General features: G+C 47.2%; 1 long non-coding RNA gene across 1 annotated transcript; it reads right to left on the bottom strand.

The window, feature by feature from the left end:
• Positions 1-14,278: 14,278 nt before the first annotated feature.
• LOC120712099 lies at positions 14,279-26,088 on the bottom strand. Its single transcript, XR_005690687.1, has 4 exons — positions 25,574-26,088; positions 15,996-16,348; positions 15,820-15,927; positions 14,279-14,883 (listed from the first exon to the last, which is right to left on the bottom strand). It is a non-coding gene; the product is annotated as an uncharacterized LOC120712099 (long non-coding RNA).
• Positions 26,089-26,591: the final 503 nt, after the last annotated feature.

Below are 26,591 nucleotides of genomic sequence, written 5' to 3'. Positions count from 1 at the left end.
ATCCACCACCATATCAAAGGTAAGATGGATCTAGGATACCGGTACATGACCGATTGGGGCCACGCCAATCTGGTCCAGTTCAGCAGGCGCCACCGGTCAGACCGGTCCCCTATGACCGGTCAGACCGGTCTCAGTAGAGGCCGACACAGTTTGTTTCTCCACGGGTGGAATTCCGCATGAAGGAGAAGAAACAAGAGGTGCAACCAGCTACTACTTCGGAGAAGACCAAAGCCGATACTGTTGTTTAGATCGGCGAAATCAAGGTGGTTGTAAGAGACAAGGGTAAAGAGCCGATGGTGATTGACAAATCGGCTACTTCTTCTGCTCCTCCCGTTGGTGTCCAGAGGGGTTGACGCATACTCAAAAAAGGAAGCTCCAACGCCTTCGCAACAAGGAGAAGAGGGAGCAGGAGGCAGAAAAGGCGAGGGATGAGTACTTCAACAAATATAGACTCATGATCCTTCAAGGCAAAGTGTGGCAGGTCAAGACAGTTGACCAGCTAGCAGTAGGACTGGTTAGACCGACCCCGGCGACCGGTCAGACCGGTATACCTGACCGGTCAGACCGCCCTGAGCAACCGGTCAGACCGGTCGAGCCCAGTGCAGAGAGTACAGCCGAAACAACAGCTCCCGTTTTGGCTTCTTGTGTTGATGAAGTGCCACCAGCTCCTCCAGCAAAAGAGGACGAAGAGTTGGTGGATTATGAAGCATCTCCGGAGTGCAGTAATTTGAAAATTAATGTTGTGCACATGTCTTCGGATTACTTCGTAGTCCCCAAAGAGGAGGTGGCTCATCTTCAGTTTGGGCCTCGCGATGCTATGTTCCAGAAGCCCAAGGAATTGGACAACCATTTGAAAGCTCTCTACATGAGGGGCCACGTTAATGGGAAACCGATTTCTCGTATACTCGTGGATGGTGGGGCCATTGTGAATCTTATGCCCTACTCATTTTACAAGAAACTTGGCGGGAAGGACGAGGAGTTGATCAAGACCAACATGACGGTCAGCGGCATTGGTGGAGCTAATCCCATTGGTGCCAAGGGGTTTGCGTCCATGGAGTTGACCATTGGAAGCAAGACTCTCGCCACGGCTTTCTTCGTCTCGGAGGTGCAAGGTAACTTTAGTTTAATACTTGGGTGTGATTGGATTCATGCCAATCAGTGTGTTCCATCCACCTTGCATCAGTTTCTTATTCCGTGGATCGGTGACGAAGTTGATGTAGTGCATGGTGACACTTTCTCCTTCATTGCTACCGCCGATGGAACACACTCCATTGGTGTCAATGACAACATCAAGTGTTTATCGGGCTTGGATCTGTCCGATTATGAGCTTATCAGTTGCACCAAGGATGGTTTCATACCTGCTACTCTAATGCCCATGGAAAATCGGCTAAATCATTTGATGTGATCAAAATGAGTTGACCAGACGACTCAGGTACAGCCGGTCAGACTGGGTCCCACGACCGGTCAGACCGGTCTTCTTCAGATCGGCCGTCAGAGCCAACCGGTCAGACCGGTCTAACGCAAAGTGGCTCCAGCAACGCATTGAATACTATCGGGCGCGTACGAACAATATGTGTGAGACTATTAAAGAGTCAGAAGACATGGACAAGCTGGGCCAAGGTTTTATGTCAGCTGATCCTTTAGAAAAAGTAGATCTAGGTGATGGCACTATTCCTAGGCCAACTTTTGTAAACAAAAATTTATCGGCTGAATATAAAGCCGATTTAATAAAGTTATTGAAAGAATGCATCGATTGTTTTGCTTGTGATTATTCTGAAATGCCGGGATTAAGTCGCAATCTTGTTGAACATCATTTACCAATCAAAGCCAGTTTTAAACCTTATAAACAACCGGCTAGGCATTTCAATCCTAGTGTTATGATCGAATTAAAGAGGAGATTAATTGATTGCTAGATGCTGGTTTTATTCGGTCTTGTCATTATGCGGATTGGATCTCTAATATTGTTCCTGTTGAAAAGAAAGATTCGGGCAAGATTCGTGTTTGCTTTGATTTTAAAGATCTCAATAAAGCTACTCACAAGGATGAGTATCCTATGCCTATAGCCGATATGTTGATTAACGAAGCCTCGGTACATCGTGTTATTAGCTTTCTTGATGGTAATGACAAAACGGCCTTTCAAATATTTATGGTCGAAGAAGATACGTCTAAAATGGCCTTTGTATGTCCCGGATTTGTTGGTCTATTTGAGTGGGTTGTTATGACTTTTGTTTTGAAGAATGTCGGTGCAACTTATCAAAGAGCTATGAATTTGATCTTCCATGATTTGCTTGGTGTCATCTTGGAAGTCTATATTGATGATATTGTTATTAAATCAGCTGGTTTAGATCACCATTTAGCCGATTTAAGACTTGCTAGCTCTTGAAAGGATGCGTCGGTATGGTTTGAAGATGAATCCACTCAAATGTGCATTTGGGGTATTGGCTGGGAAGTTTCTTGGTTTCATTATTCATGAGAAGGCCATAGAGATTGATCCTAAAAGAATTGAGCCATGAAGAGAGTTGAGGCTCCTACTTGCAAGAAAGATTTGCAAAAGTTTCTAGGCAAGGTAAATTATTTGAGAAGATTTATTTCTAACTTGTCCGGAAAGATTGATGCTTTTACTCCTATTCTTCGGTTAAAGAAAGAAGCCGAATTTACTTGGGGGGCAAAACAGCAAGAAGGGTTTGAGAAGATTAAATATTACTTGTCTTCGCCGCCGATTCTTAAAGCACCTAGGAGATGTGTTCCTTTTAAACTTTATATAGCGGCCGAAGATAAAGTTATGAGCTGTTTTGACTCAAGAAACCGAAGGCAAGGAGTATGTTGCTACCTACATAGGCCGACGACTTATTGATGCGGAGACAAGGTATACTTTCATTGAAAATTTATGTTTGTCATTATATCATGCTTGCACCAAATTGAGGCATTACCTACTATCTAGTGCTTGCATAGTAGTGTGTCAAACTGATGTGATAAGACATATGTTACAAAAGCCGATTTTAAGTGGTAGAATCGGCAAGTGGGCATATGCTTTGATAGAATATAATTTGGCCTATGAACCTTTGAGATATATGAAAGGCCAAATTATAGCGGATTTCATTTATGAGCATTGGATTAATGATGAACATGATTTAGAAATCGACTATATTATTTGCACACCATGGAAGCTTTACTTTGATGGATCAATTTGTGATGATGGGAGAGGAATTGGTGTTGTTCTTGTGTCTCCAAGTGGTGCTATCTTTGAGTTCTTAAACCGATTAGAGGAATATTGTACAAATAACCAAGTTGAGTATGAAGCACTTCTATTTGGCTTGGAGATTTTACAATCCATGAGCGTGAAGCATGTTGAGGCTTTTGGTGATTCGCTTCTCATTGTGCAGCAAGTATTCAAGGTATGCCAATGTTATAGTGGTTCATTAAATGCGTATCTTGATAAATGTCTCGACATTATTTCTTCTTTTGATGAATTTGTTATAAGACATTTGCCAAGAGAAGAGAATGGACAGGCTAATGCTCTGGCTCAGCAAGCATCTGGTTATATTGTTGGGAAAGGAAAATTCAACATTAGAAGACCGATGCGAGTCAAAGCCGTGTTGCAGGTTCTGGACGAGCCGGTCTGACCAGTTGAACCGACCGGTCTGACCGCCCAGACCGGTCTGACCGGTCCAAAGACCGGTCTGACTGCCAAGACAATAGAAAACACCGACTCAGCCGCAAAAAGGGCCGAAGATTAGGATTGGAGAGCTCCTATAATCTCCTATCTTAAAGATCTTGGTCGTGGTGCAGAGAGAAATATTCGGCATGCAGCATTTAAGTATGTTCTAATTGATTGTGAACTTTATTGCCGAACCGCCGAAGATTTGCTTCTCAAGTGTTAGACTCGGATCAGGCCAAAGCGGCTATGGGTGAAGTTCATGAAGGCATTTGTGGTACTCATCAATCGGCTCCTAAAATGAAGTGGTTGCTTAGGAAAGCCGGTTTTTATTGGCCTTCAATGATTTCAGATTGCTTTAGATATTATAAGGGGTGTGAAGAATGCCAACAGTTTGGAGATTTGCAATTAGTACCCGCTGCATTAATGAATCCTATTATTAAACCATGGCCGTTCCGAGGTTGGGGGTAGGATTTCATTGGGAAAATTTATCCTCCATCTTCAAAGGGGCATCACTTCGTGTTGGTTGCTACGGATTATTGCACTAAATGGACTGAAGCGGTTCCTTTGAAGAATATGACACATATAGAGGTGATTGAGTGTAACACCCGGTTTATAAAAGGACATAAACCGAGCAATCATATAAGTGCCAGGATCAAGTCACACGTATATACAACAGAATGAACAGTATATCACAGCACATATCACGTAAAAAGATATAATAAAGCGGATACGAATGTTATTTATTATATTAATGACAAAAATGTCTGATACAGTGGAAGCGAAGTACAAATACGGTAAAAACTCTCCGAAGCTGAGCAGGGCGCCACAGGGACATCGACTGGGAGACGAACGCCTAGAAGTCCTCGTAGTCCTGGTAGCGCTGAGCGAACTCCCTCGCGTCAACAGGAATTGAGCAGCAGTAGAGTATCCCCAAGAGGAAAAAGAGTAGAGTAGGCAAGAGTGAGTATACAACTTGTACTCAACAAGTATAACACAAACTATGAGGCTCTAAGGTTGGCTGATTGACTGCATTAGCTTTTAAGTTTTGGCAAAATTTTATTAAAGCTATTTACTACAAGTTGATGAATTACCATAAACCCAGTTACATAGTAATTAATCAAAATTAAACATGTTACTATTGAGAACCAAACCGAAACCACCAAGGTAACCCCGAGAGGCACCCCCCTCGTCGGAAGGAGATAACCCCACTAATCAAAAGGAGGATCTGGGCCGCTTATAACCGTGAGCACGGCTAGTATACCAGTTTTACACTCTGCAGAGGTTGCACATCTTTACCCACAAGTAGTGAGCTACGCTAGTTGTTCATCACACTTCCTTAGGTGAGATGACTAGCAAAGTCACTACAAGGCCGTTACAAAGGACACGTTGGTAAGGTGTAACCGCTCAGGAAACAGGCTCCGCAACGATGGTAACCACCTCGAGGGGTACGCAGACCAAGCCTCGTAGCCTGGCCACCATTGAAGCTCACCACCCCCCATGCCCCACCGGTAAGTTACTCCCGAACCAAAATGACCTAATTAGTAAGCCAAGACTATCCCATTCCAGTCTTGTGGTAGCGCTGTTGTCCCAGGTTGTCGCTCTATGAACCGGTCCTTATGGAGAGTGGCCAACCAGGCAGTAAGCACCGTGCTGGCCCCCTAAACCATGTTTCTAACAAAAACCATTTTTAATGAGAAGTGAGCCACTCAAGCCACACAGAGGGCCACTCTCAGAATTAAGTTGCATATACCATTAATCAAATTAATTAAAAAGGACCAAGTGTGTTATAGGGCGGCACCTAGCACAACTAACCAAAATGCAACCCAAAGGATATATATAAAGGATATAAAGTGGCTAGGAAAGTCCTTATAGGCATACAATATTAAAATGCAGTATGAAAATGTATTTAAAAGTGATAGGTTGTTCATGTTATACTTGCCTTCCTCAAACTGTTTCTGCTGCTCAAACTGCTCAGAAGACGGCTGCTCCGGGTACTGGTACTGGGGCTCCTCAGATGGATCGATGTCTACTCACGAGCACATGGCCAAAAACAAGGCACAACATAAACATACATGCAAAAAATAGTAAAAACTAAGAAACAGTACAACAATACATGAAAACCGCACACTAAACTAGTCTAAAACTATTCTGCGCGTTATAACGATCGTGTGGACATAAAGAACGCCTAAAACGGAGCTAAAACGCATAAACTAGAGCTAAAACAAGATCTAGGGGCTTATCTGCGAGAAAAACTAAGTTCCAGGGGTTTCTGGGAAAAACCGAGGACTAAAACGTAGTTAAACTAAAACTCTGGGGTCTAACTCGCAAAAACAGCAGCCAAGGACGGCGGGTTCAAATTCTAAAGAGTTCAGGGGGCTGGGCGCTAATTTCTGGACTAATCTGCAAATACTTTTAACTAGAGGTGGACTGCGGGTTGAAACCCAAAAAGAGCAGGGGCTCTTTAGCAAAAGGTACAGGCCGAACCGGTATGGGTGATCTTCGGCCGTAGGATCGCGATCGGAGGGTTCTGGATGAAGGGGTATCTGGCTTCTAATCTTGGGCGCAGATCTCGGATCGGACGGCGCAGGTATGTTGGGGGCGTAGGCGGCGGCGGGCGTGCTGGCGCACGGCGGCGCACGGCGGTGAGGTCGCCGGACTTCCCCGAAATGGTGATTCCGGACTTGCATTCAAGCGGAAATTGGCCGGGGAGCAAGAGAGCGACACCCTAAACAGATCTAGGGGATTGACGCAGGGCCACAGCACGGCGGAGGCCCGGTACGGCGGTGAGGCGGCGAACTCTACTGCGGCGAGCGATTACGCGTCAACAGAGGGAGGAAAAAGGGAAACAGGAGCGCGCCGAGATTTCTCACCCACGTGCGAAGCTTCGGCGGTGGTCCAGAGGGTTAGAGAAGCGGCGGAGCGCGGAGTTCGCGGTGGCGCGGCGGCTCGGGTTCTGCAGGGCGGCGAAGTGCGAGGAGCGGCTGCGTGGACGCTTCCCTGGGCGTCGAGCTCTGGTGCAAGGCGGCGCGGCGGTCCTGCAGAGGGACCAAGCAGGTCAAGGGGGCGGAAGCACGCCAGCAGCGTGGAATCATGGGGCGGCGGCGCTCACTTGAGACGGGTCCCGTGGAATTACCGAGCAAGCGAGCCTCGGAGTCGCGAACAAGGGGTTGGTGGCCTTCGGGGCGTCGATGCGGGGCAAGAGTGTGGACTTGCCGAGGTGGAGCTGCAGCGTGGTGACGATTCCACGGCGGTGCAGAGGAATGGCGCTGGGTGGTGCAAAAGCCTGGCGGATGTGCTAGGTTTTTGGGTGGCGGCTGCGGATGGGAGAAGAGCGCAGGGTCGCGGGGCACCAGATAAAAGGGGAGCCCGGGGATCACGGCGTGCGGGTCGGGCAGGGGATCTCCGGCGGGGATTGTGGAGGCCGTTGCCGGGCGGGATCTCTGCGGGGATGATCGGTCCGACAAGTGGGGCCGGTTGGTCAGGGACTGAGTGAGCGGGCGAGGCGAGAGCGGGCCATGAAGCGGTTCGCGCTGCGCGGGTTGAGCGGGAGAGAGGCGGGCCACGCGGGGAGGGGGTGTGCGGGTTGGGCTGTTGGGCCGTGGGGAAACGAACTGGGCCGGTGCTGGAAACTGGGCTGTGGCGGGTAGCGGGCTGGGAAGAAAAGGAAGGTTGGGCTGCCTCCGGTTTTCCTGGTTTGGGTTCTGATCACGGGAGCTGGTGGGCTGCAGGCCCGGGAGAGGAGAGGGTGGGCCGCAGGGAGAAGAGATAAAAGGGGAAGTGGGTTGGGCCGGACTGGGCTGGTTTGGGTGCTGGGTTTTGGGCCAGACTAGAGTGGGTTTGGGTTGGGTTTGATTTCTTTTCCATTACTCTATTTTCAAACACCATTCAAACTAAGGCCATTTGAATTCAAATTCAAATTTGAATTCAAACCACACTCAAACAAATAAAATTATGCACCGACATGAATGCACAAACATGTTGACCCTAAAATAAATTTTAATTACTTGTGGAACAAAATTAGATTAAATGCAAGCTAAGCAATTTAAATCCTAGAAAACTAAATTTATTATTAAATGCTGAAATTTAAATTAGAGTGTTACATTGAGTTCATAACTGAATATATTATTCATAGTTAGGTACTCAAACTTTGACTACGGATCAAGGTTCTTCATTTATATCAAAGGAGGTGTATATATTTATCAAATCTTACAAGATCAAGTTGCTCAATTCATCTCCATATTATGCTCAGGCCAATGGACAGGCCGAGTCAAGTAACAAGATTTTGATCAAGCTTATCAAGAAGGAAATAGAAGAAAATCCTAAGAGGTGGCATGAAGTATTATCCGAAGCATTGTGGGCTCATCGTATATCTCATCATGGTGCTACCAAAGTTACTCCTTTTGAGCTTGTGTATGGTCAAGAGGCCGTTTTACCCATTGAGGTAAATTTGGACGCTTATAGATTAGCTAAGCAAAATGATCTTTTCGCCATTGATTATTATAATTCAATGATGGATAATATTGATGAGGTGACCGATAAGCGGATGAAGGCTTTGAAAGACATTGAAAAGGATAAGCTTCAGGTTGCTAAAGCTTACAACAAAAAAGATAAAAGGTAAATCTTTTCAAGTTGGAGATCTAGTTTGGAAAACAATATTGCCTATTGGGATGAAAAGCAATAAGTTTGGTAAATGGTCGCCAAGTTGGGAGGATCCATATAGGATTGTTAAAGTTATCTTTGGGAATTCTTATATGATGGAGACGCTGCAAGGAGATCGTCTACCTCGAGCTATCAATGGAAGATACTTGAAGAAATATTACCCCAGCGTGTGGAAAGATGCATAAAAGTGAATATGGCCGATTTATGAAGAGAATTTTGATGACCAGGAAAGAATATTTCTTTTATAGAGGATGAAAATATCCTAAGGCTACCCGCATTGGGGAACGGCATGTTCCCTGCATACGCGGTAGCATAAAAAATTGTTGCAGCAGCATCCTCTACGCCTTATGGTAAGCTTGCGGATGTCCTCTGTTGACGGAACTTAAGTACCAAGTCTAGGCCGTCAACTCCTGCATAAATACATAAAATGTAAACATTAACATAGTGGTAGGGGTTTATTACTGACTATTTACATGAGTGTTGGTAATTATTTGTATGCAGGTGAAATAAGAGTGAAAACACACTTCATGAGTAGGGAAACACACTCCACAGATCAAGGCAAAATGCGCAACCAATCAGAGAACACGAGTCAGTCTCAATTGGATCAAAACAAGCCCATGCACCCAAGCAAACCAGCTTAGGACAGGCCAAGACCCATGGGATTAGGACAAGGAGGCCCAGGACAGCCTGCTGGACGAAGCTAGGGGCGGTTGGAGCCTCGTGCAGGCCGACCGACCTACAGGTCAGCCGACCTAGCCCATGGGCCCCACTGCCTCATCCAAGCCACGTGTCACCTCCTCATAGGTCCCCTAGATCGGTTCTTGGAGGATTAGCTGGTGAAGTATGTCGTGCTGCCCGTGGCTCCCTCCTATATATATGAAGGGAGGGGTCCCATTTGAGACACACCACCAAGTTGAGTTTGACATCCATCCAAATGCTCTCTCAGGCCTTCTCTTTGTTTAGAGCTGTCTTAGAGTAGGGAGAGGGTAGAGGTACTTAGGAGGGGTACCGGTCATCGGCGCTCTTCTCCATTTTGTACCTCTACGAGACTGAGAGAGTAGTTCGGGAGAAGTGCCGGGGTGTCGGCTCTCTGCTCTCAGCTTGTACCTCTACGGATGCTGCTACATTCTTCGGTGTTTAGTAAGTATTCGTGGTTCCTATCTCTAGTATTTTACTTGGCATAGTAGATGCTAGTAGTGCTTGTAGTTGAGTGAGATCAGTTCTCTTACTCACGGGTTCGTCGCTCTGTATTCATACAGAGTGCTGTACTTTGCTACGGGTCGACATACATAGTTAGATTGCAGTAGTAATCAATAGCGTAGACGTGGTGTCTAGGCTAGGGGTTATCCTTCGTTTGCCTTATATCCCACGGTTTGTTAGAGGCAGGCCGTAGGTGGTGACAGCCCTATTGGTCCTTCGTAATCTTCCACGTTCGGATATAGCATAGAGCTGTTGGCCGGAGTCGACTGGCAGACCAGTTGTAAGCCGGTGCCCGAAGCGAGTATTGTGCCCGAGAGATCGACCTTTAACTCAGCAGTAGCACTATCTTAGGAATCCTCTCTACCCCTCTACCTATCTTGGTGTGTCCTTGGACCGATTAGAATAGAAGAGAGTGCACACACATTCCCTATGGATTCAATAACCCTTGGAATACTCTGAGGTGAAAGCTACAACGGTATCCGTGCACTTGCGGATTTATTCGTGACGCTAAAATACCCAACATCCTCCCGCACGTGACATCTAGGGGACGGAGCGGACGTGCGCTACGCGCCTCCATGGTGCGAGGCATGCGCATCCACGCGTGTCCCAACCGCCTGGCGTGGTGCCGTGAGGGAGGAGAAGGAGGAGGGATGTGCGACGGAGGCCGCCCGGCGAGGGAGGAGAAGGCCGCTCTGTGAGGGAGGGAGGAGGAGGAGGATGGGCGGCGCCGCATGTAGTGTGGCTGGCGGGGAGGCGAGTAGGTGGCCTGGGGCGCGCTGGCGGGTGGCATGGCTGGACACGCAAGGCCGCATGCTGCTCCGGCCACCACCACCATGCTCTTGTGTGGGCACCGGCCATGGCCACCTGGATCCGATCGCCGCACCGCGCTCTGCCTCAATTGGTCCTCCTTCCAGGCCGGCATCGGGCAGCTCACTGTCGCAGTCGGCGTACCCTCGGTGGTAGCAGCAGGGGGCAGCGGCGGACCCACCAAGCTAAGGGGGGAGAAGATGAGGTCGGCGGTGGTCTTGCCCGTGGAGACGAGGGCCGTCTGCGCCCCCTTACTCCTCTGGGCCGCCGTGCACCTCCCATCCACCGAACCGATAATGATGGGGAGGCGATCTAGTAGTTGGGGCCTCCGCCATGGCCCCTGCCACTACCGCCATGGGCCCGGGAGAGGCGCGGAGAGGGAGGGCGGGGGAGGAGGGCCGGTGGAGGTGGGGAGAGGGAGGCAGGAAGGATGGCTGTGGAGGAGCTGCTGCCGCCGGCGGAGCAGTGTAGGAGGAGGGCGATGCGGCAGGGGAGAAGTGGCACTCGAGATCTGCCAGGAGAGAGAGAGAGGGGGGGGGGGGAGGGGGAGAGAGATAGAGAGAGGGAGAGAGAGAGAATTCGTGTCTAGTTTTAGATCATATTCTTTGAAATAAGAGTGGATGTGGATGGGTGGCTGATCACATTCTTTGAAATAAGAGAGGGTGGCCGGGCGCTGGGGGAGTAGAAAAAGAAAAAAATCTGCCGGCTGGGTCTCATCCTTGTAGTTGGTATAGAGTAGAGATATAGAGTATGACGAGTGCGGAAGAAATAAAGATAGACGAGAGAATCTTGATGACCAAGATCAAATATTCTTTTAGAGGATGAATTTAGAGTATGATGAGTGTGGATAGCCTAAGCAGGGAAGGCAAAATCAAGTCTCCGCGTGGCACAGCCCGTCACGTGCTCTCACGTTTCCAAGTTCAACGTCTCGGGTTCTTGCACACACCTAAATGCCAGCTATCCATCCATCCGTCCTCACCTCTTATGTTGCCTCGTTTAGTAGTTTATTATTATATGATCAACATGTCTATTGTATCTAGTGTGATGGATGATATTCTCCTTATAATTCAACTTAGTTTTTAATTATTCTTAGCTAAGAATATATATTGAAACAAATCAAGCATGAGAGCTGCCAATTATATTACTAAAAAGAAAGGTCTAGACTGGACAGACAACACTATAGGAGTTTACAACTTAAGACAACAACTGCGAACGACTAAACCAACTCTACCAAAAACAACTAGCCAACAACAAAAACAACCACAACGAAGACCACCTAACAACGATGTGAAGCTCCACCACAAAGTCCCAGAAGGCATGACCTTTTAAACACATCAAAAGCTTGTGGACATCTGGTGGTAACAACTCCTTTAGGCAATCTGCATAGTCTTGTATTGCATCCTCATTAAATTTTCCCTCATGCCAACAATTCCCAAGTTTTTTAGCACACCGCAAATTGCGATACGGGCGCTTCGACAAAGTGATGATCTATCGTAGGACTTATGCCGACGTCTTATTTTTGTGGTCGGCAGCGAAGGGGGAAGTGTAGAAGTACAGGCTCCTCACCCTTCCTAACTACTGTAGCTGGAGAAGGCTCATCCTCTATCAATGGATCCTCTAACTGTTGGGGCTCATCTAGCTAAAAATATATAGAATATAAGATTAATGCAATTGATAACACTAGAATTCGACAAGTATAGATTAAGGGTCTATTTGACATGTAACATTAGAATTCGACAAGTAGAGATTAATGGTCTATTTGTTTGACATGAAGCTTTTGAGCTTTTCTGAAAGGAACATATTAGGTGCAAACCAATCTCTCCGTGCAAATCGTGCAAACTTTAATCCGGGCCACTGGATCAACATCCAAGAGCATGGAGGGATTTGATAATTTTACAATTAACCGCCCACTATTGAATTGGGTAATCACACTTTTGCAAATCTCCCTCCAACTCCCCTTGCACCCTCTCCTTGGATGTTGATCCGGATGTCCAGATTGAATTTTGCATAGTTTGCACGGAGAGATTGGTTTGCACTAGATATGTTCCCTTTTTGAAAAGTTGTTACTGGCTTTTTGGTTCTGAAAATGAAACATTAGCTTTTAGAAGATGTATTTAGCTTTATGAGCTTAAAAAAGCTAAGAAAAGCTTATAAAACTGAGCTTTTCTGTTTTTCATATAAATTTAGCTTTTCTGAATTTCCAGCTGCATCAAAAGCTCACTGTTGTTTGAACTTCTATTTTTTCATGCTGAGAAGCTGCAAGCAAACAGGCTGTGCAATGAGCTTTACCCAAAACCCCTATTTCTTGAAATTAGGCTTCTTTTTTCGTTTAGGGATAAGGTAAAAAAAACATTCATGCCTCAATTGCTGCTCGCCGACCGAGTGGTAGGTCCCGGCATTATGTCTCGAAAGATACGAAATTTCTTCAGAGAAATCAATATACCAGCACGCGTCTCATGTGCAAATCATGATTTCTCCGGCAAACCTTCAAGTTTCACGTTCCATCACTCCATCTTAATCCATACTTAATCTGAAACGAAGCAATCGCAAAGGATGCATATGCGTGTCTGAAAGAACAGTCGGCTCAACAATGCGCACAATGATGGAGCATGATGCTGCCTTCATTATTTAGCAATGGATTTTTTTTTCATTCAAATGAACGTGGCACGGACTAATCAGCGCATGCAGCTGATGCTGTCATGTCAACGTGCACTGTGCCCATGTCCCCTCAAAAAGAATACTAGGCACACTTGGTTTGGACGGATTCAAACAAGCTTCTTAATAGCTAATTGAACAGGCTAATTTGATTTGGTCTTTACGCAAAGCTTTGTAAACTGCTAGATTAGGATAAAAAAAACAGCCACAAAAGGGCTTGCATTGGGACTTGTCTTGGAAGATATGTGTATTCCTATTTTTCCAAAAAAAAGATATGTGAATTAATTTATCTCTCTTAAGATATTCGGTTGTGTTAAATCCAAACAACGGAGATTCCTCGCATGATGAAACGGTACACGATTATTGAAACACAACTGGAGCACGCAGCTGTTCAATAAGGATTTGTAACCAACGAGATGATGGGCATGCACTAAATTGTCTATGTATACAAATCTTGTTTCAAGTGGGTCTGTTCAGTGTTTTACTGGCATATGATATGGCATAATGCAGTTTATCTCGACGCTGACCCAGCACTACACCCGCAGCGTTGTCACTTGTGTCGCACATGATCTCGAAAGGAAGATTCCAATCGGGAGGCTGCATAATAGGTGCGGTAACGACTGTCTTCATGAGAGTATAGAAGGCTACGAGATATTTCTCGCCGAAGTTGAATGGGTCTCTTTGGCGAGCAGGTTCGTCAAAGCTCTGGCTATATGGGAGAAATCCTTGATAAACCTCTCACTACTAGATTTTCCCCCTAATACAACGCACGAAATGTGTTGCAATATGCCATATTTGGTTGCAATAGCCGCAATTGCAAAAAAATTTGTGTCGTAAGAAAATGCAGCTATATGTCTCGCTGCATTAGCCTGTAGCGACGCATGTCTTTTTTATGTTGCATTAGTTTTTCTATTACAACACAATGAGGCGTTGCAACTAGCATCTACGGGCTCGCTCGTGTTGGTTGCAAATTATCATACTAGAACAGTAGGTACGCGATGCGCGCCCTACCATTTAAACAGTTAAATATTAGTAAGCACAAGGCAATAAAAAGTAACAATTTAACTTATATGCATGGCATACGATGAATTGAATATCAAACTACCACATCCGGTAGCAATCAGATCATCAACATATTAACATAGATGTCTATCCGACATTTGAATCATAAATATTACAGTAGATGTCTATCGAGCGTTTGAATCATAAATATGACAGCACATCCGAATAATCATAAATATTACATCACATCCTAATACCAAGGTATATCCTAGCTATTAGGCATCTGAATAATAAATATTACAGCACATCCAAACATTACTCTATCCTATTGATCAGATGTTCCAAACACAAGCTATGTCTATGCTCAATAAATACGACTTTACAATTAGATATGGTAAACATTGCTATTTATAGTCATGCCATTGTTGCCATAGCATTAGTACCCTATACCCAAGATCAAGCATATCAAACAAATATTTATAGTCAACTTGCACGAGAAAATCTAAGAGACACTGCCAGACAAGCAACTAAATGAGTATATATGCAACAAAAATAACATAGTATTTTAGAATCAGCTTCAATCTTTTGGTTTAGAGTGACTAAAGCTGAGCCTTTCAACATCATCCTAAAATTCTGAATTTCTAAAACTTGCATCCACGTTTCATACAACAAAACTAAAAAGCTGAAGCCCGTTCTAACATACCATGCCATCCAAGCCTTTTTAAGGACCGAAAGGCATTAAAGGGGAAGAAGAAAGCAAAGCAGTGCATAATATCCATGTACGGAAAGCCACATCTTGTAGAACGGTTCCTTCGTGTATTTATCGCCACCAAGACATTGCTTGCGAATCATCTCCTCCACTGTTCCTGTAGCCACCTATGCATGCACCCCTTATATGCAAACTGAAATTTAGGAAGGCTAACAGTTATTACATGACCAAATCAGTTGGCATGACCCAAAACTGAAAGCCTGGTATGCACAAAGATTTATTAGCATGATAAATTAAGCACCTCTGAAAAGGAACACAGCCAAGGTCCTATTTAGCATATGCAGGGATTATTGTCAAAATATAGATAAATTATGTTTGGCCAAACAGTTTTTAATAGCTTGAATATGCAAAGAACCATCTACTCTAAAGTCTCCAACAGCAAGAAAGTTACCCAATGATAGAGAAATAAACATTACTAATACATTTCAGAACATCCTGTGCACTAATACATTGATAGTACATGAAATTAAATTAATAGCTAACTCAGATCTCCATTAGTTCATATTACCCAACACACATCTCAAAAGCACGCACCCAATCGATTTATTTCACACTAAAAGCAACTGACAGGCAAGAATCCGATGGTGCATTCTAATGCAACTATCCAGAATTTGCCATTTTTTTAGCAAATAGAATTTCTATAGATTTGTCAAATGCCAAAACCATGTTCCAGAAATCCAAACACGACAGGCCTAGTCAAATGCCAAGTCAATCATCACAATATAGGTATAAATTTGTGTAAATAAACTCAACCACGCCTTGACAACATGACACACATGATTTCAAAATTGGATAGATCAAAGTAAAGATCACCATATTATCACAACCACCCACAATGTATCGAAAGCCAATCTTGGCAGATATTGCTAGTCCTAACTAATTAGGTCAAACGTGTTTATTTGTTCTAGATCACAACTATCCAGATGCTAAGTCCTAGGTAAACAGGTAATCCACCAGCATGTGCACCATATTAAAATAAATATACATTTGGAACAGAAAACCTAAGTCAACGACATCATACTAAGAGATATATACTCTTCAGTGGGTGGTGGAGGCACGGGGCACATACCAGCTGGGAGATGACCTTGGTTCTGCTGAACAACGGAGGCGGCACAGGGCGCAGAGGAGTGGAAGTAGAAGTGGTCCACTCTGTTGCAGTAAGGCAACGACCGCCATGCTGCAGGGGAAGATGCAGCTCTTAAGGATCTTAGCGCTGCTAATTTTGCTAATTTGTTCGACACTCACCTAGGACTCAAGTTGCTTCCGAATTGTCGTCACGGTGGTGAGAGGACATGCTGGGCATCCCGCTCCGCTGTGCCCAGCAGCAGCTCCCAGAGCTGCAGCTACAGGCGCGAGATCACCCACTGCCTCGCCCCCGCCGGATCGTGCTGGTGCACCATGGTGAAAGCGAAGGCGCGCCCCGCAGCGGGAGGAGGTGCACGGGCGTGGCAAGCTTGGGCGGAGGAGCAGCGTGGGGCAGAAGAGCGCGGGAGCTCATCGACGGATGGGCGCGGGAGCTCCAGGCTTAGCGAGTGGGGCAGGCGGCGTTGAGCTCCGATGCAAGGGCCGGTGGCGCGTAGTACACGCGCGGTCCGGACCTGTAACACCCGGTTTATAAAAGGACATAAACCGAGCAATCATATACATGCCAGGATCAAGTCACACGTATATACAACAGAATGAACAATATATCACAGCACATATCACGTAAAAAAATATAATAAAGCGAATACGAATGTTATTTATTATATTAATGACAAAATGTCTGATACAGCGGAAGCGTAGAATACATATACGAAGTCTCTCGAAAGCTGGGCGCCACAGGGACGTCGACTGGGAGACGAACGCCTAGAAGTCCTCATACTCCTGGTAGCTCTGAGTGAACTCCCTCGCATCGGCAGGAACTGAGCAGCAGAAGAGTATCCCCAAGAGGAAAAAGAGTAGAGTACGCAAGAGTGAGTACACAACTTGTACTCAACAAGTATAACACAAACTATGAGGCTCTAAGGTTGGCTGACTCAACTGCATTAGCTTTTAATCTTGGCAAAATTTTATAAAAGCTAATTACTACAAGTGGATGAATTACCATAAACCCAGTTACATAGTAATTAATCAAAATTAATTATGATACTACTGAGAACCAAACCAAATCCACCAACCACCCGGGGAAACCCTCCTAACCAAAGGAAGATAACCCCACTAATCAAAAGGAGGATCTGGGCCGCTCATGACCGTGAGCACGGCTAGTATACCAGTTTTACACTCTGCAGAGGTTGCACATCTTTACCCACAAGTCGTGAGCTATGCTAGTTGTTCATCACACTTCCTTAGATGAGATGGCTAGCAAACTCACTATGAGGCCGTTACAAAGGATCACGTTGGTAAGGGATAACCGCTAAGGATTCAGGCTCTGCAATGATGGGGCCCACCTCGAGGGGGTACAAGATAACACAGACCAAGCCTCATAGCGCAGGGACCATTGAAGCTCACCCCCCTCCTGCCCCGTCGGTAAGTTACTCCCGAACCAAAATGACCTAATTAGTAAGCCAAGACTGTCCCATTCCAGTCTTGTGGTAGCGCTGTTGTCCCAGGTTGTCGCTCTATGAACCAGTCCTTATGGAGAGTGGCCAACCCAGCAGTAAGCACCGTGCTGGCCCCCTAAACCATGTTTCTAACAAAAACTAATTTTTAATGAGACGTGAGCCACTCAAACGGGCCACTCCCAGAATTAAGTTGCATATACCATTAATCAAATTAATTAAAAAGGACCAAGTGTGTTATAGCGCGGCACCTAGAACAACTAACCAAAATGCAACCCAAAGGATATATATAAAGGATATAAAGTGGCTAGGAAAGTCCTTATAGGCATACAGTATTAAAATGCAGTATGAAAATGTATTTAAAAGTGATAGGTGTTGTTCATGTTATACTTGCCTTCCTCAAACTGTTCCTACTGCTCAAACTGCTCAGAAGATGGTGGCTGCTCTGGGTACTGGTACTGGGGCTCCTCAGATGGATCAACGTCTACTCACGAACACATGGCCAAAAACAATACACAACATAAATATACATGCAAACAATAGCAAAAACTAAGAAACAGTACAACAATACATGAAAACAGCAAACAAAACTAATCTAGAACTGTTCTACACGTTATTACGATCACGTGGACATAAAGAACGCCTAAAACAGAGCTAGAACGCGAAAACTAGGCCTAAAACAAGTTCTAGGGGCTTAACTATAAGAAAAACTAAGTTCTAGGGTCTTCTGCGCAAGAAAATAGGGACCTTTGTGCAAAAACTGAAAAGATCCAGGGGGTAACGCGTGAAAAATCCAGAGGTGGATGGCGAGTTCTAATAGGGAAAAGCGCAGGGGTCTAAGTGATAGAAACAGGACCTAGTTCTAATTGTTTTTGAACTATCAGAACCGCGGGTTGATTTCAAATAAGAACAAGGGCTTTTGTGCAAGAGTGGAGGCACTAACCGTTTTCTGGTCTTGTTGACCTCGGGCCGATTAGATCACAGCCATCGGATGCCGATCCGGTGGTTCAGGACGCGAGGCGAGGCTGCGGTGGTGCGGGTCGCCGGTGCTGGGCTCCGTGGCGGTGGGCTCGCCGGCGCTCGGGAAATCCGGCGATCCAGGCCCCAAGCTATGGAGTTTCGGGTCAGGGTTGGTGAGCGTGAGGCCGAGAGCGCATTCCCGGGCTCGGGTTAGTCTGGTGACATAGCGAGAAAGGCCATCGGCGGTGAGGTGGCACGCATCTATTCCGACGAGCAATTCCCGCAGGTAGTTGAGGATGCGCGTGGCAAAAGGAGGGCCATTGGCTTGCTTACCTAGGTGTGCGGCTCAACGCGTGGATGGATGCCTCAGGGAGGCAGTGGTCCCTCGGATCTACGGCAGCGGGTGAAGCAACGGCGTCGGGTCACCGGCGTGCTGCGGGAGCGCGGTTCCGGTCTCGGCTGACCTCGGTTTTGGGGTCGGGTAGCACGCACGAGACAAGGCCAAACTTCTCACGGGCTCAGAGCGGTCTACAGCAACACGGCAGAGCCTACTCCACGGACTGACGGCGCAGCTAAGCTACGGCGAGTGGAACCACGCGTAACCGAGTGGGAAAAAGAGGGAGAAAAGGCACGGCGTGTTCCTCAGCCCCGCTAGAAGCTGTGGCTGAGTGCAGACGTCGACGAGTGGTGGTGTAGGGGCGGAATTGCAGCGGCGCAGAGGTGGAAAACGATGCTCCTCCACATCAATTCCCATGCACACAGGGGTCGAGGTCGGAGGCTGCGGGCTCGGCGAAGCTCGTGGCCTCCGGGCGGAGCTCATTCTGCAGCTCGCGGTGGTCGAGGTGCCTTGGAGTGCTGGGAACGCGGCGGCGCAAAGAGCTCAGCATGGCGGGGCAAGGCGGATCTCAGGCTAGGGTTTGGGGTGGTGCTGTGAGGTGGGGGTTGGGGTTCCAGAGGTGCGGGGCGCTATATATAGGGTGGCTCAGGCGATCCTGGGCGTGCGTGCCCAGGGAACAAGTCACGGCGAGATCCCTGGCCGGTTTCTGTTGTGCGAGCGGAAGACGCGGGAGGAGGAGGGCGAAGCTAACGTGTGGGTCCGGGAGCGCAGCAAGAGGAGTGGGGCGCGGGCGGGCGAGCGCGCTGGGCGAGTGGGAGCTGGGCTGCGGCGCGAGCTGGGCCTCGGGTGGTTTGCTGGGCTGAGGCGGGATAGCGCGCCGGTTGGTCCAAGAGGGGAGAAGCGACGCGCTGCGTGGTCTGCGTTGAAAGGTGAGAGAGATGGGCCACGGGGAAGGGCTGGGTCGGCCCGAGCGCGGGAAAGGAAGGGAGGAGGGCTGGGCTGGTTTGGTGCTGGACTGGGTTTGGGTCTTCCTTTTCTATTTCTAGTTTTCTCTCTTCTTTTTCTTTTCCAAACTTCACACAACCTTTTTGAATTCAAATTTCAATTTGAATTCAACTCTAGCACTCAAACAAATAAAACAATGCTCCAGCATGAATGCACAAACATGTTAGCCCTAAAATAAATTTTAATTACTTTATGAAGCAAAAATAAATTATAAATGCAGGGCTAAGCAAATTAAATCCTAGAAATTTAAATAAAGCCAATTAAATTTATTAATAAATAGGAAAATTAAATTAGGGTGTTACAAATCCTATCCCCTTACAGGAATCTCGTCCCGAGATTCTGGGCTGGCTAGCAAAGAGAAACAAGGATGGGATTACGTTCTACTCACTCTTGAGTCGGATTCTCATACCCACATGTCTTGAGTTGGAAGTATGTTGAACCTCATGCTCAATTTGCTCTCCTGACGAGGTCTGGACCTTTACCACTCTTTTGTTAGGCTGCATCACAAGTTTATTTCGATCTGACCAATTTTGACCAAGAATGATGTCGATTCCTGTTGACTCCATCACATTAAGGTCCTCAGGGAAGGTTGCCTCGCCTATCCTCATGCTGACTCGAGGACATATGTAACTGGAGATCTGTTCTTTTCCTGATGATTTGACGACCATTCTCTTCCTCATGGGAAGCTTCAATATCTCATGCTTAGCAGCAAACTGCATGCTGATAAAGGAATGTGTAGCACGAGGATCTATTAACACTGAGGCTAGAAATGAGTTGGCTAGAAGCATACCAAGGATGACTGGACTATATTCCTGAATGCTTTCTGCTGACACATGGTGAACTCTACTCTGGAGGTACTCTTTTGGTCCCTTCTTGGATTGCTCATGCTTTGTAAGATCACTGCACTCTGGTATCACCTGCTGATGAGCCTTATCATTCTGATCATCTTGCTTGGAGCAGTTCCCGGAAATAAGGCCGGTCTCATCACCACTGGTACACGGGATTGGTGAAGAGTCCTGGACTAGTTTTACCTGTGGTAGGTGATTCTGTGGGCAACTTTTGGCATAATGACCTTCTTGCCTGCATTGGTAGCACAGGCGGCGGTGGTGAATGGCGCTACTTGGTTGACCTCCCTGTGAACTTAACATCACATCTGGCATTATTTCTGCTGCTTGCTTTTTGGACTCCTTGCGGCCGCGTGGCTTAATCACATTCATAGTGATAGTCAACCCATCAACATAATCATAGAGTGCTTGGTTCTTGACCTATGTATCTCTAGAGCATTCAGGATCCTTTCTCTTCTGGATGGTCTGTAGCTCATCGACCGATGGACAGTCAAGGAAAAAGGAATCCTCTGCTAGTTGCTCTTGATGAGACCTCTTTCTCTTTGTACTGGAGAACAACCTCTGGTTCCTCCTAGTTGTAGCTTCATCTTCAGTCGCACGAACTTGACGACAAGGAACGCCATAGAATTGGCAACACGGGCAAGCTTTCACACCATTCTTCGGGTGGTATGTTGTTTGCAAAGACTGATCTTGTACCGTTATCGGCTGCTCCATGGAAACTGTTGCATGAACACCATCACTCATTGCACTGTCTCCAAGGCCTTTTTGTTCTACCGACATCTGAGCTAGGATAAAAGGAAGCATAGATTGGTAAGGTCAAGGAAGAGGGAAAACCCCACTATTTAAGGTTCTATCTTATCTAGACAACACTACCCATGCATCACTGCTGCTAACTCCAGATAGGTGTTACATAACTCCGAAAAAATGAACTATAGCATAACTCTTCTGCCTCGTCTGAGAGATTCTCAAATTCTCCTGTACTGTCTGTAGGCCGGGGTGTCACATCCCTACCCCCTTACAGAAACCGACGTCCTCGTCGGTGAATCCTAGAATATCACATCTTCTTCACACTATCCTTCTTCTCAGCAAGACAGGAGAAACCCAAGGCATGATAAGGTAGAGAGGATAGAGTGGATGGATTTACCCCAACGATCTAACTCAGTGTTATTAATTAATTAACTTTAACTTAAGGCTAATTTTTAATAAACAAAATTAACTACTAAGCTATGCAATCAACCAAAGATCCAAATCAAACATTGGCACAATAACAAGCATTCAAAAGTTCATACTTTAGTCGAGTTTAACACACAACTCGACTAACACAACGCGTCGCAGAACGTTCTATTGTGCTATTATAAAGGGGTCATTTAGCTTACACTTATGATGGTCAGTCGACTTACTTCAGGCCAGAGATCTACAGAAACTAATTCTTATAGAGAAAATTCAAGGCAAGACGAGTAAAAATCTTGGAATTTCAAGGAATATAATAGCAAAATAGTTTCAGCAGACAAGACTTAGAGAGAAGAGGACCTAAAACTCGACCAGTTCTATCTAGGCTTTCGTCCTACAGTCGATATAGCTCTGATACCACTCTGTAACACCCGGTTTATAAAAGAACATAAACCGAGCAATCATATACGTGCTAGGATCAAGTCACACGTATATACAACAGAATGAACAATATATCACAGCACATATCACGTAAAAAGTTATAATAAAGCGAATACGATTGTTATTTATTATATTAATGACAAAATGTCTGATACAGCGGAAGCGTAGAATAAATATACGAAGTCTCTCGGAAGCTGGGCGCCATAGGGACGTCAACTGGGAGACGAACGCCTAGAAGTCCTCGTACTCCTGGAAGCTCTGAGTGAACTCCCTCGCGTCGGCAGGAACTGAGTAGTAGTAGAGTATCCCTAAGAGGAAAAAGAGTAGAGTAGGCAAGAGTGAGTACACAACTTGTACTCAACAAGTATAACACAAACTATGAGGCTCTAAGGTTGGCTGACTCAACTACATTAGCTTTTAATCTTGGCAAAATTTTATAAAAGCTAATTACTACAAGTGGATGAATTACCATAAACCCAGTTACATAGTAATTAATCAAAATTAATTATGATACTACTGAGAACCAAACCAAAACCACCAATCACCCGGGGAAACCCTCCTAACCAAAGGAAGATAACCCCACTAATCAAAAGGAGGATCTGGGCCGCTCATGACCGTGAGCATGGCTAGAATACCAGGTTTACACTTTGCAGAGGTTGCACATCTTTACCCACAAGTCGTGAGCTACGCTAGTTGTTCATCACACTTCCTTAGGTGAGATGGCTAGCAAACTCACTACGAGGCCGTTACAAAGGATCACGTTGGAAAGGGATAACCGCTAAGGATTCAGGCTCCGCAATGATGGGGCCCACCTCGAGGGGGTACAAGATAACACAGACCAAGCCTCGTAGCGCAGGGACCATTAAAGCTCACCCCCCCTCCTGCCCCGTCGGTAAGTAACTCCCGAACCAAAATGACCTAATTAGTAAGCCAAGACCGTCCCATTCCAGTCTTGTGGTAGCACTGTTGTCCCAGGTTGTCGCTCTATGAACCGGTCCTTATGGAGAGTGGCCAACCCAGCAGTAAGCACCGTGCTGGCCCCCTAAACCATGTTTCTAACAAAAACCAATTTTTAACGAGATGTGAGCCACTCAAACGGGCCACTTCCAGAATTAGGTTGCATATACCATTAATCAAATTAATTAAAAAGGACCAAGTGTTTTATAGCGCGGCACCTAGCACAACTAAAAAAATGCAACCCAAAGGATATATATAAAGGATATAAAGTGGCTAGGAAAGTCCTTATAGGCATACAGTATTAAAATGCAGTATGAAAATGTATTTAAAAGTGATAGGTGTTGTTCATGTTATACTTGCCTTCCTCAAACTGTTCCTGCTACTCAAACTGCTCAGAAGATGGTGGCTGCTCTGGGTACTGGTACTGGGGCTCCTCAGATGGATCAACGTCTACTCACGAACACATGGCCAAAAACAATACACAACATAAACATACATGCAAACAATAGCAAAAACTAAGAAAAAGTACAACAATACATGAAAACAGCAAACAAAACTAATCTAGAACTGTTCTATGCATTATTACAATCGCGTGGACAAAAAGAACGCCTAAAACGGAGCTAGAACGCGAAAACTAGGCCTAAAACAAGTTCTAAGGGCTTAACTGTAAGAAAAACTAAGTTCTAGGGGCTTCTGCGGAAGAAACCAGGGACCTTTGTGCAAAAACCGAAAAGATCCAGGGGCTAATGCGTGAAAAAGCCAGAGGTGGACGGCGGGTTCTAATAGGGAAAAGCGCAGGGGTCTAAGTGATAAAAACAGGACCTAGTTCTAATTGTTTTTGAACTATCAGAACCGTGGGTTGATTTCAAATAAGAACAAGGGCTTTTGTGCAAGAGTGGAGGCGCTGACCATTTTCTGGTCTTGTTGACCTCGGGTCAATCAGATCCCAGCCATCGGATGCCGATCCGGTGGTTCAGGACGCGAGGCGAGGCTGCGGTGGTGCGGGTCGCCGGTGCTGGGCTCCGTGGCGGTGGGCTCGTCGGTGCTCGGGAAATCCGGCGATCCATACCCCAAGCATGGAGTTTCGGGTCAGGGTTGGTGAGCGTGAGGCCGAGAGCGCATTCCCAGGCTCGGGTTAGTCTGGTGACATAGCGAGAAAGGCCATCGGCGGTGAGGTGGCACGCATCTATTCCGACGAGCAATTCCCGTCGGTCGGTGAGGATGCGCGTGGCAAAGGAGCGCCATCGGCTTGCTTACCTAGGTGTGCGGCTCCGCACGTGGATGGATGCCTCAGGGAGGCAGCGGTCCCTCGGATCTACGGCGGCGGGTGAAGCAACGGCGTCGGGTCACCGACGTGCTGCGGGAGCGCGGTTCCGGTCTCGGCTGACCTCGGTTTTGGGGTCGAGTAGCATGCACGAGACAAGGACAAACTTCTCACGGGCTCAGAGCGGTCTACAGCAACATGGCAGAGCCTACTCCATGGACCGGCGGTGTAGCTAAGCTACGGCGAGTAGAACCACGCGTAACCGAGAGGGAAAAAGAGGGAGAAAAGGCACGGCGTGTTCCTCACCCCCACTAGAAGCTGTGGCTGAGCGCAGACGTCGACGAGCGGCGGTGTAGGGGCAAAATTGCAGTGGCGCAGAGGTGGAAGACGATGCTCCTCCACATAAATTCCCGTGCACACAGGGGTCGAGGTCGGAGGCTACGGGCTCGGCGAAGCTCGTGGCCTCCGGGTGGAGCTCCTCCTGCAGCTCGCGGTGGTCGAGGTGCCCTGGAGTGCTGGGAACGCGGCGGCGCAAAGAGCTCGGCATGGCGGAGCAAGACGGATCTCGGGCTAGGGTTTGGGGCGGCGCTGCGAGGTGAGGGTTGGGGTTCCAGAGGTGCGGGGCGCTATATATAGGGCGGCTCAGGCGATCCTGGGCGTGCGTGCCCAGGGAACAAGTCACGGCGAGATCCCCGGCAGGTTTCTGTTCCGCGAGCGGAAGACACGGGAGGAGGAGGGAGAAGCTGACGTGTGGGTCTGGGAGCGCAGCGAGAGGATTGGGGCGCGGGCGGGCGAGCACGCTGGGCGAGCGGGAGCTGGGCTGCGGCGCAAGCTGGGCCTTGGGTGGTTTGCTGGGCTGAGGCGGGATAGCGCGCCGGTTGTGCCAGGAGGGGAGAAGCGACGCGCAGCATGGGCTGCGGGGAAAGGCGAGAGAGATGGGCCGCGGGAAAGGGCTGGGTCGGCCCGAGCGCGGGAAAGGAAGGGAGGAGGGCTGGGCTGGTTTGGTGCTGGACTGGGTTTGGGTCTTCCTTTTCTATTTCTAGTTTTCTCTCTTCTTTTTCTTTTCCAAACTTCACACAACCTATTTGAATTCAAAATTGAATTTGAATTCAACTCTAGCACTCAAACAAATAAAACAATGCTCCAGCATGAATGCACAAACATGTTAGCCCTAAAATAAATTTTAATTACTTTATGAAGCAAAAATAAATTATAAATGCAGGGCTAAGCAAATTAAATCCTAGAAATTTAAATAAAGCCAATTAAATTTATTAATAAATTGGAAAATTAAATTAGGGCATGACCCGTGCATCGGCCTCATCGCCAAGGGCCGTCGCGACGCCGAGGTCTGCGGCCGCCGCCTCCGGGACCTCGGGGAGGCTGACGATGTGCTCTCTAGCCAGATCCAGAATGGCGTTGCGGCTCCTGGTCGGGGACGACGAGATCTGGTCCGCCCCGCGCGCCAGCTCCCCCACCGTGGTGGCCTCTCCCTCCCTCTCCTGCTCTCTCGCGCCAGAGCCGGTGTTGCGCGTTCCTCCCCCACGCCGGGGCGATGGCAGCCGCGGCGCACCGCTCCCCGCATGTCCGCCGGCGAGATAACCTTGGCCCCTCTGCCGCGCCCTCGTGCCAATGCCGGAGCCGCGCAGGAGCTTGCTGTCGCTTCTTCTCCGAGCCTCGCCCCCGCGGCGGATCTGGATCCTGCGAGAGCGGCTGGGCCCGCAAAGCGGTGAGCGGGGTGGCGGCGAGGCACGGCAGCGGAGAGCAAGCGATGCGGCGGCGGGAGGAGAGAGGGAGAGAGAGGGTCAACGGGAGGAGAGAGAGAGGGGGAGAGGAGAGAGAGAGGAGAGATAGGATGGGGGTTTCTGAAAAAATGCCTCGCGGGGGGGGGGGGGTTTCTGCAAAACCAGCAACATTTTTCGATTTTTTCTTCTTCGTGTTGAAATAAATTTTAATCCGAGGATCTATTTGAAAGATAATAGAACGCGGTTGCTATACGATCCAGATGATGTGGACTTCGTTGTAATTTCGTAAAGTAGGAGGGCATTTCTGCGAAATAACCAGAACTCGTGCAGATGGACACGCGTCCACATTTTTGCGCTGAATGCGGAGAGGAGCGCAAAGGGCAGTAGGTTTTAACCATTCTGATTGCGGCACATCTGCTGTTACCATAGGTGCATTTGCATCGTACCCAATGCATTGCAATTTGTAAAATCTTGCGTTGCAAAGTATTGTATTGATACACTCTAGTTGTGGTTGCTATAGGGGGGAAGCATCTCTATTGCCACGAAAGTATTTTGGGTGCTATATGTGGTTCCCTCTATT

Source organism: Panicum virgatum, chromosome 6K (assembly GCF_016808335.1).
Source record: "Panicum virgatum strain AP13 chromosome 6K, P.virgatum_v5, whole genome shotgun sequence".
In the NCBI taxonomy this organism is placed as follows: domain Eukaryota; kingdom Viridiplantae; phylum Streptophyta; class Magnoliopsida; order Poales; family Poaceae; genus Panicum; species Panicum virgatum.
This window is presented reverse-complemented; position numbering and strand designations above follow the sequence as displayed.